The 16,151-nt window shown below is 41.8% G+C and overlaps 1 protein-coding gene across 1 annotated transcript in view; it reads right to left on the bottom strand.

The window, feature by feature from the left end:
* KANK1 (KN motif and ankyrin repeat domains 1) overlaps positions 1–16,151 on the bottom strand; it is a 134,821-nt gene that overhangs the window by 96,461 nt on the left and 22,209 nt on the right. Inside the window, exon 2 of the mRNA XM_031054163.2 lies at positions 5,984–6,117. The gene's annotated coding sequence lies outside the window, so the exon portion shown is untranslated. The remainder of the gene's footprint in view (positions 1–5,983; positions 6,118–16,151) is intronic.

The following is a 16,151-nucleotide window of genomic DNA, read 5'->3' as shown; positions in this document are numbered from 1 at the left end:
AAGCTACCAATCCAGAAATTATAGCTCAGGAAGAAGTTTCAATGTTGGGCATTTGCTGGAAATAGTAAGTTTTTTATACTGTTGTTGTTTTTTACTTATTTATTTCCTGTGTTGTGAGCAGCTCATTGTACCTTTGTTCAACTACAGGGAAAGAACTGTTTAGTTTACAGCACAGTTTTATATGTAAATTATATTCAGTAGACTCTTTACTCATCATAAGTGTTAACAGAAAAAAAAAATGACAGATTTAAGACTGTTGAGATTTTTTCATGAACTTCAAAGGAACACTGAAATTACAAAGCCCGCCTGACTGTAAAGCATGTTCTCTAAGCATGTGCCAAATTACACATATTAAAGGATATTTTTCCCCTAAATGTACACTTTATGCTCTATTTTCCATTTGTAAGTTTTTGTGACAATTGAAAAAATCTTGTCTTCTACATACAGTCAAACTTACTGTTTCCTTAGCACTCCCAGAAATTAAGCTTGTTTCTTCTCCGTGGAAACATTTCCATTTGATTTCTCCAGCAGCACTGGACAAAAAGGAAGCTTTCACCCCCACACAAATCAAAATTCAGGAGGAAATTCAGAGTTCAAAATGAAGAGATATTTTACTGCCAACAGGGGGAAAAAGTCTTAACAAATCAGCCAGCTGTTGCACTAACAACATCAAATAAAGAAATTGTAGAGCATATTCTACCCTTTATCAATAACGCATGGCTGCGCACAGACAATTTATAGCTGTTTTCCATCACTGGGTATTGTGTAGTACTAAATTAAGTCTACAAAATTCAAGGACAGTCCACCCACACAGCTACTGTAAGCAAGCCAGGCCACTTTGAATAAGTATTTTAAAGGCATGCAATGAGTTTTATTAGCATGCTGACCACAGTTCCTAGTGGACAAAGCATCTCCTTTGAAAAAGTAAAAGTAGCAGGAGAGATGAGTTACTCTTGTGCCTTACATGTAGAAAAATAGCAAAAGGGAAAAAGAAATATCTACATGCAACAACTCAAACCCCTAAATTTATTAAGTTTAAAACATAAAGCAAGAGAATTTGTCTTCTATACAAGAAATTGATTGCTAGTCCCAGAAAATCCTGAGAGATGCTGGAAGGGTCAAGTTCTGACAACAAGAGAGCTAAAAACCAAAGATGGTTTTGATGGGTTTTGTTTACATCTAGGTAGCTGCAAAGATTAATAGACTTCTTTTTTAATAATTCACAAGCCATATAAATCAGAAAAGCACATGTAAAGCTTTCATCAGAATAAAGAACTAGTTATACTGAAATTGCCTCAGCAACATCTATGGCACCAGCAAACAAGTGAGAGGTGGAGTCGCTTCCCCAGGCCAAATTAACCAAGAGATGGTATGGCACAATTTGGTTGCTTTTGGTTAATCCCACCTCTTCTTACCACAGCAGTCCCAGCATTTGAATGTCTGGAACACATGAAGGCATCAAGGAACTTGTAGCACATGAGCTTACCACCAGAAGCAAAAGGATGCAGGTACCAGGACCAAGCATCCAACAGTCTTATCCAGGCTCTGCTGTGGCAGTGGCCAATGTGCTACCCAGGTCCTCCACATTCTGGTTTCAGGTGTGGAGTCAGGCTGTGCAGCAACACCATGGATGGCAGCACCACCAGGAGGTGGGTTTGTATCACACTGCAGACTTTTACTGCTGTTCCTTTTACAGCCACTGTGCCCAGCTTCCCTCTGAAAAACACTAGTAAGTATGAGGCTTGTGAAAGCCTTTTCATAACCACAGCATCACTCCTACAGGCAGGACCCTCTGTGTTTCTGTAACTGGCATGACAAGATGATGTCCCTGCCTGGGAAAACACTTTTCTACAATGTGAGAAGATAGAGGATGTGGCATGGTTTGGCAGCTTGATGTCTTGTGGTATATTAAATCCCAACCACAACCAAGAGCAGGAGCGATGCAAAAGGCAAGACTTAAGAAACATCTGTTCTAAGTTGGTGAAGTGGAAATATCTGAAATAAAACCAAACATGACTGTTTTTGTTATGCAGGAGTAGAGAGAAAAAAAAAACTCTGATCAGTGATATGTGGATTTGTGGACACCTTTTATTTCCTGTTTAAGGTCTATATTACTGTATAATGTAGTTTAACTTAATTTACAAAATTCAGAAGTGAAGAGCCAGACTTGACTAAATCTTCTCACTACACTGCTGTGCCAGGCCAACCACCCCCCAGCCTTCAATGAAGCTGCTGCATCCCTATGATAGCCCAATGTCTGCTTTGCCCCATGGGTAGAAGCCGTTCCAAATGAACTTCTACTGACATCTAGTCATAGCTTTTGTAAAATATTTTTATGATTTTCAAGATAAGCAGAAATCTAAAAAACTAAGCTTAAGACTTAGCTGCAGAGAGCAATTGCCAAGCATTTGTATTTTACCCTGTCAGAAGCACAAGGTTTTCTTCAGGAGATTGGCTGCTGTATTTTTCCATTTAACAGATAGAGTTTCTGCTGTGAAAAGTGAAACTGCTGTTTTGAAGTCTGATATTGCAGTAAAATCCCTGCCTAAATCAAGGCTACAGGACACATCCTTGAGAAAGCACAGACAATCCCACTGAAGCAACTATGGCTTTATAAGCAAAAATTAATTTTATTAAGTCTGTTGCCCACCTTACATTGCCAAATCTTGTGACCCAATTAAAAGTGTGCTGCTTTAATCACCTGCACAGGGATCATATGCAGTGAAGCTAAAGAGACACACAGGATGCTCTAGAGCCCTCTCCATGGAGCATGTCACTTCAGTGGGATGCTACCTTTGTAACTCACAAGCAAAAAGCTCTGAGGGAGCTAAGTTAGTATTTCAAAGCACCAGTTACCTGTACAAATACAAAATTTGTATAGCCTCGAGAACAGCAAAATGTGGTTATGTTACATGCAATCATGGGTGCACATGATCTTCAAACACTGCATTTTATGAAGATAAATAGAGCCCACTTCTCCCAAAGACTTGCTAAGTTAGTAGCCCTAGCGTATTAACACTTTATTTGAGTACCTCTACTACAGTGACATTAATGCCTGTACATTCTTGTCCTCTGTAATACAGAGTCACAGCCCAGCACTACTCCAAACGTACAGGACAGTTTGCTATGCACTTGGTATAATAATATGCAAAGAAAATACATATGTATGCATATAACATGAAAATCTGACAAGCATAACTCTTCATCCTGTTCCTCTCCATAGCCACAGCCTTGTGACAATCACTGGCACAGGAGCTGCCTTCGTGGTCCATTTCTTAAAGACTGTACATTGTGCTCTCATGCTTTCTGACTGCAAGGCAGACCACAATCATTGCTGTTTTGGCTCCCTGACAGCAGATAAAAGTCTGATATGCACTTTCCAGCCTTTCTGCAGTCATACTCTCCCTGTGTCTGCACATGCTTCCTTAGAGCCCCCTCTCCTTCCACCCCATACCCTGCTAGCCACCTGTGCACCCTGCCAGGCAGCCAGCCTGTGACTACATTAGTTTACTGACACCTGCTGCAGTGCACCAGGCAGCCAAGCCTGGAGGCCTGCAAGGGCAATCTGAGAGTCCCTCCATGCATGTACCCCACATTTCCTTCACTTGGAAGCCCACCCATGGCTCAGGATGCACACTTCTACAGCCAGGACACAGCTGTGACACACAGCCACACAGGAACTGGGACAAACCTAGTCACAGTGGTAATACATTTCCTTACTTGGCCTTCTCTAAGCACTTCTCCCCCCTGCCAGCTACAGCCTTGCCCGAGGGCCCAGGCCTGAACTTTCCGTCAACTCCTGTACAAAACAATTCTTTGCCACCAGAAAAGACAAAATTAACCTACAAATGCTTTTCCCAGTGAAAAAAGCTCCAGAATACCCAAAGCCCTATCACATACTAATGAAGAACAGCACCATACAAGGAGGGACAGGCAGTGCATGAACCCAGGGCCGACTTGAAATGTGCTGGCATGAGTGGAAGTGCAGGGAGGCTTTCTGCTCACGGCTGTGAGCTGTGTACCACATTGTATCTGTGGCTCACAGCAGCACCCTCTCTCAACTGAGTTTTGCGCAAGAGAGTTAAGGGAGAGTCAGTGGAGCCTGGGTGCATGCAGGTACACACATGCACACAACCCATTGAAATGGCAAGTTCAGAAAGTGATGCAGCAAGGCAGGAGATCTGCTATTGTACACTTGCCAAGTTCTGCAGCTTGGGAAAACAGCCGGTGCCTGCATATCCTTTGGATCACTAGATTTGGTAGCCCTCTACCTGTCCCAAAAGCTGTCATCAATTCAAAGCCAAACACTAAGATTTATTCCACACTCAAAAGCCAGACAGGCTGTCCCCCACTGCTTAGTTTCACTCTGATTCAAGCAGCAGAAGTGGCATGAGACAAGAGCTAATCTGCAGTGAGCTGTCCTTCATAGTTGGAATGGCCAAAAGACTAAATCTTTGATCTTCAAGAGATGAGCTCAGTTTTAGGTGTGTCTCATCTCTCATCTGAACTTGCAGCACACTGCAGTGCATATAGTAAGGTGGGCAGTGACAGTCATCAAAAGTAAATAGGAGTCAGCTGCCACTTAGAGAAGCAGCTGTCAAACCTGAGGGAATCCAGGAGACATCAGCAAAGAGAGCCTTTACACAAGGATTACCCATCTGTATTTCCTTTATTACAGATTTAATTCAGGCTCTCCCTTTGGTGTTGCTCTTAACATGATTTGTGTCTTTGCACAGCAAGATTTCTGTACAGCTATGTCCTGCTGGGGTGCTTCCACCCATTCCCTACTCACTGAAATAACCCTGCAGCAAGAGAAGACCATGCTCTGCACTGGGCATTGCGCAAACATACTCTCCATTAGCCTAGTCGCTCTGCTGTCAACTGTGCTGCAGAGAAAAAACACAGAAGCTGACAATGCAACTATGAATCCAAAAGATAAGTACAAAATATGGTAATTGATTGGTAAAAGACAGCAGCAGCAGCTCTAGTCAAAGCAGAAGGGTCACTTTTCTAGCCACAGTTATGTTTAGATGCATGTCCATACTTTTCCCAGTGAAGAATTTGTCACAGCCTGACATCCCATAGGGACTGAAGGCTATATTTTTTTACTACTGAAACATTATTAATGCATAGATGAAGGATTAAGGAATTCTAATGGAAGCATGTAAGAGTGTAGAATTCTTCATTTAGGAAAAGAAACCAAGTTGTTTCTTCATTGCTTCATTCACTTTTTATTTCTTCACTCACTTACTGAAGTCAGTGAATTTACCCATAGCTAACAACTAGTGATAGTTGGGTCCATTCTTAAGACTTCATGTTAGTATGGTTTTGTGCTGGTTTTGGCTAGGATAGAGTTTCTTTTCTTCATAGTAACTAGTATGCAGCTATGTTTTGGATTTGTGCTGAAAACCATGTTGGTAATACAGGTATGTTTAGTTACTGCTGAGCAGTGCTTACACAAAGTTAAAGCCTTCTCAGCCTCTCACCTCACCCACAAGCCAGCAGGCTGGAGGTGCATGAGAAGTTAGAGGGGACACAGCTGGGACAGCAGACCCCAGCTGACCTATGTGATATTCCACACCATGTGGGAGGTGGAAGAAGGATGGGGAGGGCATTTGGAGCGGTGGTGTTGGTCTTCCCAAGTAACCATTATGCATGATGGAACCCTACTTTCCTAGAGATGGATGGACACCTGCCTGACAGTGGAAAGGAGTGAAGTAATTCCTTGTTTCACTTTGCCTCTATGACTTTTGCTTCACCTGTTGAACTGTCTTTATCTCAACCCATGTTTTTTTCTCACTTTTACTGTTCTGATTCTCTCCCCCATCCTGACACAGAGGGAGTGGCTGTAAGGTGCTTAACTGATGACCATGGTTAAGCCACAACAGGTTTATTACAAGCAGGGTGAGGTTCTGGGACAGTGCATGGGATCATGTCTATCTACCCTCTTCCCTCTGAACACAGAAAAAAAGTCACATGTTACCTTAAGACATCGTAACAGAAGTGCCAGTTGTCTACTTTCTTTTAGGCCTTTTTAAACATCAGAAATAATGCAAAGAATTCAGCTAATTCAATGCTTCAGCATTTGACAGCACATTCAGGAACCTGAGAGTCACCCTAAAGAAGCAAAATGAAAAGCACCAATTAGCCATTGTACATGTCAAGCAATACATCACATGCTTAAAACCAGTGATGCCTGATAAAGCCATGCTAAATAATGAAATTATCCACAATTATAAATATGAAAGGCTAAGTAATTTTCCGCTTCCAGTGTGAAATGCGCAAGCAATATTTTGGTTACAGTCCCCCCCTCAGAAAGAAAGCATGTGTCTTACAATAGCTGTGTCACCCTACACTGCCTTCCCAATTTAAATCCTCTTTGTTCAAACAGCAATCCATATGAATGCACCAAAACAAAGCTCCAGGCATTTCAGGATACACCAGCCAGGCCAAATGCAGAAACACAACAGCTAATGTTGAAGGAAAGGTAGCCTGGTACTAGTTGCACCAGGAAATACAGCAGAAGTCCATGTGAGCTATGTAGTAGCACTATATAAGCCAGGATGTTGGTGTACATTAAAGACACATTGAAGTACTTTATAGACAGCAGAAGAGACATCTACAGACTGCTTTGTCTCATTTTCCTGAGTGGGCTTCTTTAGAAATTATCACCTTGCGAGGACTTGTACATACTCAGCCCTTACTGAGTAAAGGCTTTCCAACTGCAACAAAATTCATGCCTGCACCTATATAGCACATAAGACAGCTCTTTTCATCCACAGCAACTCAGCAAAGATGTTCTGCCAGTATCAGACTCCTGTTTTTCAGTTCCAACTAGCTGGCATGTACCTCAAATGATCAAACTTCCCAAGACCACATATACACACATAGAGAGACATCATTCCTTGCACTGAAGCATCCTGCCTCACAACCATCCAAAGGTACAGGCCTAGCCAGCTGCACCCTGAGGCTGTGCTGATGTTAAATAGTTGCACAACAGTGCTGCTATCACATCTGACAGCTGCTATGACATTTGACAGCAATGGAGGGATGGGACAGCAGAATGATTTATCTATATCTAGCATGGTTACTCAAGAGAGTTTTGAAGATTATCTTCAGGAAAAAGACACTTCTTATCATTCAGATTTTAATTAAGTACTTCCCTAAAGCTTCAGTCTGAAGATAAAAAGCTATTGTTGTACCAGTTTGTAAAGCTACATGTGGGCTTAATGGAGTACAAGGGAATCATACCAGGTATGAAAGAGTTTCTACTATAAATTAATAAATAAACTACCACTGAAAGCATGTCACAGACCAATGTCCCTACATATATTTATATTGTTCTAATCCTACATCATTTACAAATCCCTAAACCAGCCTCCTAAGGGTTAATTGTCTTCATAAACTAAAATAACAAGTAGCATTTGAAGGGAAACTATAAGGGTCTCTCTGTGGAGAAGGAGAGGGGGAATTAAGTGGGAGATAGTAGACTGTGGAAAAATAAACCAGAAACAACATCTGTTACAAAACCAGAAAACTCAAAAGCCCCAAGTTTAGGTGAGCTTTAATACAGTGTTCAGGAAATGGGAATCAATTTCTTCTCCCCACCCCTCCAACAGTTCCCCAGTACATTCAGTTATACTTTCAGCTATTTATGTAAAATATGAACTTACTTGCACAGCATGTTAACTATTTGCGACAGCCTAAAAATACTTTCCTTACATTTCAGTGGGGGAGCATTCCAAGATGCAAGTATCTCTGTTTACATAATATTAAAAACTATAATGTGTTAAGAAAATTGAGATGACAGAAAACAAATTATATCTTTGGCGCTATACAATTACAGCTAAAAGGAAGCACCACCATCTCTGTGTTTCTGTACAACATCCTGCTTTACATTTCCATAAGCATTACAACAGTTTCCTGTAAAAATTCCAAATATTTCACAGCTTCAGCCTTCATCTTCAAGATACAATTGACAGTTACACACCCTGGGCAACTGTTCAAGGACACAGAAAAATTGACTTTGAAACTCCTACTACCACACCCAGCACATCCTGTCCCAGTAACATGGTGTCAAGATTATTCAGGTATTTCTCATGGGTTAATTCTGCTCCCACAGATTTTGTCTTTTGTACACTGTCTCACAGCTACTATAAACCCTATACCAGGTACTCTGTGTAATCCAGCTGAAGGGAGAGTGTTTATGCTCACACCTGATCCAGATCAGTTTGAAAGCACAGAAATGGTGCTACACCAAAAGCCAGGAGTAGAACACGCTTGAGCTCCAAGATGACTACTGACAACTCCATGTAATTGCTCTGCTTTGTCAAAGAGAACTGAACAAAAGTCAGAAATCCTTTGGAAGCCAAGATTTATCACACACGTACTGGTTTTCATGCCAGACTGAAAGAATGCCTCAGTTTTGCTTTTTACCCCAAACAAATCACAGCATACATGCAATCAACTGACTCCTATTCATCTAATCCCAACCAAAACAAGAAACATTACGCTGCACACCCATTTTTTTCCCTTAAGAAGAGAACAAACCACACCTAGCAGGTATTAGTAAAAACACCTAATATTAGAAAACATTCTGATATGATGTTAAAAAATATGTATAATACCAAGCAAAATTTGAATCTGTATAAAATGGATTTATGTATCTTATATCAAAGAGTAATTGCTCTTCTAAACTGCCTTGCAAATGGCAATCTAAATTAATTCCCAGTCAGAAAACTGACTTAGTGATCAACATAACTGAGTGCTAAGTAGAAGAAAAGCAGAAATTAAAAAAACACAGTCAAACAGTTAAGCAGAGATATTGAATATACAAAGGGTGCACAAGGAGGACTTTAGCTGATAAAGTTGTAATTTTTTACAGGTAGCTTTAGCCTTGATAACATTTTAATTTATACAAAGCTTGCTATGCAACAGGTGTTTCTTGAATTCCCAAAGGCATGGTTTCACCAGTTTTTCATGGTAAGTCTACCTCACAGCATACTCTAGCTTGACAAGCTCTCCATGGGCAGCTAACACACATATTCCATCTTCTCTTTTCCATTTTAACATTGTTCAACACCTCCTCCCACACACTCCTCCAACACACACACCTTATTCCAGCAGCCAGATTCACATATCTAAAGAGGAATTCAGGCTGGTCTGAAAAAACACCAGCCCCCTCAACTGCAAGGACATGCCTGGATAACTTACTGTGATACACCTCTGGTGTTGTGTCAAACAATTCAAAGTCAGTTAAAGGCGCCTTGCCTAGCACCAACGGGTTGTTACATTCCTATTGGGAAGGAGATACATTTTAAAATAAATCTGAATTTGCAGGTAACATTTCCAGTGGAAAAGACCCTATTTCCCTATGAATATGTTCTAAGTCTTTGGACAGAACGCCTCTACATAGTCAAAAGCAATAATCAATCTTGGTACACTTCACCCACATAGGTTCTCATAATTGGTAAAGGAAATAAACAATGTCTGCATGGCACAAAGCACCATGCTAATTAACCCTGCAGAGACACTAATTAATCCATGCAGGCTGCCACTGCAACATGAGTACTCTGCTGCCTTAGGGATCTCCCCATGCCCATGCATCATGCCATTTGGTCACACATTCCACCCCCAGTCCCAAGGAGTATCTTTGACGTGAAAGAAGCGTCTTACACAAAAGAAGTGTCTTACACTCCCTGTGGAGGAATGTTTCCTCTCAGAATGTATCATACTGCTCTTTTATTAAGCCTGTGAGCTACAGCAGACAACACTGAGCTGTACATCACACTAATTCTCAACAAACAGGAAAATAATAACTGAGAATCCTTGGTTGCTAGGGGGAGGAAGATAAGAGGATGTATTTATGGATAATCTCCTCAACCCCAGCAGAAAAGGTCCAGGATAGCATCTCAGAGAAGCTACCTGTAATGATAATGGTCATTGTCTGCCAACCACCTGCAGCAATTCACCACACATTCTGATTTCCCAACTGGTCTCAATACAGAGCAAGGAGAGACCCTGTAGTGCCAGTGTAAATGTTCAGGATTTAGTAAGTTCTAAACAGCAGATAATGGTGTGGTTGTTAGCTCATTTAAAAAAGTTAAACTGGTGCCAAAGCAACTTTCCTTTCAACATTCTGGTGATAAGACAGGTCTTGGGCTAAAGCCAGAACACCTTATCTGCTATACCTGATGCCACCTCTTGGTACAGGGACTTCACGTACTGCAAATGGACTTTGAGCTGCTTGTGACTTGTTAAAACACATCCCATAAGGAATAACATACTCAACAGTACCCAACAGTAACTGGGTTTTGAGCAGCGAGGGGAACATCTGCCTTGCAATGCAACCTGCAGCAGAATGTAGCCTCATAGCCTGCCCAACACCACAAAATGGAAAGACAGAGAAGGGTCTGCCAAACCTTCTGGTACAAGCAAGGCAAAGTCGAGGAAAAGTGTTCTACAGTGCCAAGCAGAACAGGTATTCAGAGACTGAACAGCCCCAGTTCTCCCCCTTCCTCCTCCCCACCAATCCACATCTAAAACAACCTATTACCAAGACAGTACTGCTCATATGACCTCTCTCCAGAAATTCCGACCTTCTGCAAAGCACAGCCCCATGAATTTATGCATGAGTTACTTCAGCAAGGGGACTCGCACTGCTGGTAAATGGGATACACCAGCTCAGCTAGAACCTGGAGGGCAACACTAGCTTCTCACGTTTCAGTTCATTTGCACAGGCAGAGATCACAGCACAGGAAAGGGCGGCTTCACCTTGGTCCAGGGTTTGCAGTACAGTGGTCAAAAGACAGTGACGGGTTTCAACAAGTAGGCTGTTTCTTATGGCAAAAAGGACAGGGACAACTATTGGTCTAGTACAAAGCATGCTGCATTGAGACAAGGAGAAGCCACATCAAAAAAAAGCAGCATGAAAAATCTATCTGAGCCTTCCGTATTCTCATCAGAGTGGACAAAGACTCAAATAAGTCTGCCAGGTCCAGCAAGGCTGAACACAAGTTCTACCAGTGTAAAAAGCATAATCATTAAGAGAAATTAAACTGCATTTGATAAGTAGGTATTAAAGAAGCAGTTCTCATGTTAGACACACAGTAAGTCAGCTTATGAAAAATAGAAAAGTGTAATAAAAGACACATTTGCTACCTGATCACTTTAAGAAACAGTACTACTTTCACAACCATCTGGTGCACATGTAAGATTGAGACTGACTAATAAAAAGCTGTCTCCTTCCAAACCTTCTTGGCGCTTTTTTTGACCCAAATTCTGAATGTGAATTGACAATCCAGGTAAATGCTCCAGTCCCCAGCCAAGAAGAACTAGTCAAGACTGTGACAAAACATAAAACCCAGCAAGCCATACAAGCAGATGTGCTGAATCTTAACACCTTTATCTGTCAAGTGAGGCAGACTGACTCACCACTGTAACCCTCAGAGGCCAGATACACATATTCCACTCTTCCAATACTTCCCTACACAAACTGTGGAGTTCACCATGGGCTTTCTGAAAGGAGAACTATAGGACAAACAGTGCCATGACACAACCACCATTGCTATCTTCAGCTGGCAGACAGCAATCTCAGCTTTAAACAGAAATGGCCAAACTTGTGAAAAGAAATGGCACAAATACCCACTCTAACAGCTGTGGCTGCTGCCACAGATGAAGTGTCACTGACAGTGCTAGAACTCATCCACTGCTCATGGACTTCATCACCCCCCTATAGGACTCATGTCTGGAGTCAGAGGAGGTAAAGTCATTAGCACACCCAATTTTTGTTTGTGGGAATTTTTTCCCCTTTTTCCCAGATGACCACTTGTGTGGACAGATCTGATTCTTTATTCTGTCTGCAAGACTAAGCTACCAAAACAGCCCAGATTTAAAAACTATGTATTTCCTAGGACTCTAAAGTAGGATGGGCTTGACAAGGGCAGGGTAGCTGAGATATTTCATTTTAGGCAAGGAATGGAGGGAAAAGAGGGTGTCACAACTGAAGCACTAGTGTGATGTTACATAACAGTGGTTCAGGAAAGAAGGAAAACTGGGAAGAACTTCAATCACAGACAGTCTTCATGTAACTTGTCTCAGTACACTAGTAACATCCTCTACTACATCCCTTATCCAGTTATATCCTTTGCTTGTTCACATTACCATATCATGAAACACCTCTTACAAGCAACAGCACATATGATAAAACTGTGCGTGCTTCTTTAAAGGGAGCAGAGATTAGGAAAGGCCATGAAGGTCATTCTTTTGTCTTGCAGTGAAAAGGAACTGGGAAGCTGGAGAATGAAGCTGAAAGGGACCATTAAAACACTATCTTGCTTGTCTGGTTCCTAGGTCAGATGGCCTCTCACCTGCCAGTGGACAAAAGCTGCCCCTGATGAGAGCCATCTGCTCACTCCTCTGGGCCCATCTGAGCTGGACAAGCAGATGAAAGGAGAGAAAGCTTTTAAAAGGCACTAAATAACCTTCAAAATTAAGATAAACATATAGAACTGATTGCCATTATCTCCAGAAGCAGCAGGTCAGAAACACTAGTAAACTTGATGGACCCCAAGAATTCTTAATTGCTAGATTTCAAATGACAAAAACAAACCTTCATAAAAACTCTACTCCCTTTTCGTGCTACTTCCCCATCCTCAGAAAATGAAAGCATTCCCCAGCTGTTGAGCATCACTACATATCTTCATGGTATAACACAGCTATAGCAAACAATGAAATAGGGAGTTGATCTGCTCTAGAACTATTCCAAGAACCTGCATCTTAGGGCATCCATATCCCTTATATCCATCTCCATATCTAGGTCTGGAGGCTAAAGCTCCCCTTATTTCAGGACAGGCCACATCCCAAGACTGAGGTGGCAGGACCAAAAAAAAAAAAATAGGAACAACAAAAAATACAATAATGGTTCTCATGTCCTTCTCTGGCACCAAGGCAAACCTTGGCTTTGCAGCTCAGGCTTTTCATATGCATGCTGCCTACCTACCTTTGGGATTTTCAAACAGGTCTTACCACCAGATCCTTAGTGATATTCCAGAGTTTATATTCCTAAAGGATATGATTTTTGGATGGTACACTAGCCACACAACAAACTCTTGCAATAGCTCCAAGAAATTTCTGGTACTGAAGAATAACCCTGTCATATTTTCAGCCTACAGCTCTGAAAACACAATGAATTGATGAGCTCAAGCTACACAGAGCTATTGGGTGGTATGCTTGCTGCAGTGAGAGGGATCCTCAAAAGTGTAAGCATAGTCATAGGGAGAAAAAGAAATATGACAGCTGTCTCATCAGATGTTTTAAATCAACAACTTGAACAAGAAAAGCTAAAAATAAAGTAATTTGAAATTTGCTTCCTACAAAGCAAACACATCTAGAATAACCATTGTATGTCCTTACACCTTCAAGAACACTATGTTACAGACACAGCAACTCATTTTGGACTAGGGGTAGTAAACAAAACCAAGCATTTCCAGGAATTCAGTGACCAGGAAAATTATGCAAACAAGCATGTGGCCTCCAGCAGAAAAGACATTATTCTCTAGAGTCCCACTGCTAACTCTTAAGAGAACAGCTTTCCCAAATTTTATTTCAAGCCTTATCACCCTAAACATGTGTCCCTCAAGCAAAGCAGGAGAGTAACTGATCCTAGCAAAGAGAGGACAAGGTTGAGGCTGCTGGTCAAGATGCTCTTTTCTGCTGAAACTGTTTGGCTAGCATATTCAGCAATGGCACAAATTAGAAATTCCACAAAAGAAGGCACACACAAATGGCAGTATTCCTGTTGCTTCTGCCAAAAAAATAAGTAGGGAGATTGTCACTGCAATCATAGTGCTGTCTCTCTATCCATGCCGGAAAAAGATACAAAACCTATGCACACTGAATTTTAAAGCACCAGCACATGGACATTAAGTCTGTGAACCAACAGCCTAATATCTCAAAGCAGGCTGGGGGAAAACATGTGTGAATTGTGTGATTTTCAGCATATGTTTCCCCTGAACAGCCAAAATAATGGTAAAAAAATTGCAGAAATCCCCTCTGCCCCCACTCTATAAAACATCACAGAGCAAAGTGACCTGAGTCGATGTTACCTGAAAAGCTGCAGGGTCTCCTTTGCAAGGGCAGCCAGCTGAAGGGCAGAGGAAGGAGAGGACCGACAGGAAAAGCAACTGAAACAGCTAGCGCAAGCCATGCAACCCTGCTTTATCACGTCGGGGTGAAGGCTCTGCATGCCTGTGGGTAATCAGGGTCACCGCAGATGAAAAATTGACCACATAATAGTCGTTCTGCCACAGCTTGTTGATTTGTGCAGGACTATCAGGGCTGTTGCAGCAGTTTGCAAACAGTCTGTGCACCAAAAAGAGATACCAACAGAGGCATTCCCAAAACACACACTCACTCTATAATAATTCCTCCACATTAAGTACTGCCGTTCAAAAACAAATCGCCACCTCAAATCACAAGTACACTCCCATTTAGATGTGTTTTAAATTACCCATTAGATTGTGACGCCAAAACCTACCCATTGACACAAACCAGATTTCACTATTTCATGAAAAAGCATTAAAAACCAAAAGCGCTGAACTTACAGAGCTGTTAGTCCGTTTCTGGCTAGCACACAGTACATCACTGAACTGCAATGCCTGAAACAGTAACCCGACCTCTCTGGGAAGGTGGGTGGTATTATACAAGCTGAAACATTAGAAACATGCATAATTATGCTGGGTATTTGCCATACATTCTTTCATCCATGAACCAATATGAATGGAAAAGTCACACTGAAACTCCAGAATTAGATTATGTCCAAACCATCAATTAAAACTTTTTTCTAAGGCCTGGAGAGAACATTTTTTTTAGGACAGAAGAAACTTTCTTTGAACTTAAGCTGTGCATACGTTAGAGACACAGTGACAGTGCTGCCAACTCAAAGCCAACAGTGGGTTTTCTTCCCCACCACTGACAACATAGTGCCACATCATTCTTCTCTGACCCCAGCACCCATTCACACCGCACTTCTAAGAGTGCTGCCAGGGCACCACCCACACCCATCACTAAGTCCACCCACTCCTGCACAGTGACACCTCTCCTACACACCTCAGCACCTTCACCAGACCAAGGACCTTTAGCAGAAGCAGTGCATCCACAGGGTAGTTTGTGATGAACACACCACTGTAAGGACTAACAGGGCAGGTGAATAAAGCAGAGACCATACTTACTCCTAGCTACACCCACCACCACAGCTCGCATCACAGCTGCTTATACTTCATGAAATAGTGCCTTCACATCAAGCATTACACTTATATTGCTTACACTTTATGCAATATTGCCCTCACTCTTCACAGAGTGTCCTGTCATGTAGCCTTCCTTTCAAGGAAAGCAGCATTCACCTTTTAAGTTTTGAGAGGCAGAGCTGGAAGATAAAGCCAATATTAACAGCTACAGTCTAGCAAAACACACAGCACTTTCACAAGACAACTTGTAGGGCTAGAAGACAACATAAAATGCACTTTTTTAACTGGAAGAAAACAGTTCTCAAAGAGAGACCAACTGTGCACATGTGTCTACCTACAGTAGTCTCCTGTTACATAAAGTTCCATTCCTCAAACTTAAGACCTAGCCACACGCCCGACTAAGTGAGATGCAGCAACACCTATAGTTGCCGTGGTACAGTTGTCCACCAACCTGCTTTGATACAATATCCACATTTTGCTGTTCTGGGCATCCAACTTGCCTGAACCTTTTCTACAGTAAGACACTTCCAGCATAGAATCATAGAATGGTTTGGGTTGGAAGGGATCTTACAGCTAATCCAGTTCCATTCCCCTGCAACAGGCAAGGACACCTTCCACTAGATCAGGCATCTGGGCAAACTTGATTCAGGCCATTTCATTCCTAGTGCTTGCTAGAAATAGATGTGGAATACAGGGTATTTATTTCAGCTAATTCCCCATGCACTAGGGACAATGCATGCATCTGGAACAATTTCAGCAGAGACACATCAATAATTCTAGAATAATTCTTACATTTTGTACTCAAGCAGCCCAACTCCCTCCATCTCTTTCCCTTCATTATATACTTCCAAAACCTTTGAGGATCACAGCAATGCATAATGAAGTACTTCTCTATATATGTAAGTC

The sequence above is a fragment of the Melopsittacus undulatus genome, chromosome Z (genome assembly GCF_012275295.1).
Source record: "Melopsittacus undulatus isolate bMelUnd1 chromosome Z, bMelUnd1.mat.Z, whole genome shotgun sequence".
Lineage (NCBI taxonomy): Eukaryota > Metazoa > Chordata > Aves > Psittaciformes > Psittaculidae > Melopsittacus > Melopsittacus undulatus.
Note: the sequence above shows the minus strand (reverse complement) of the source record. Positions and strands in the feature narration are given on the sequence as shown.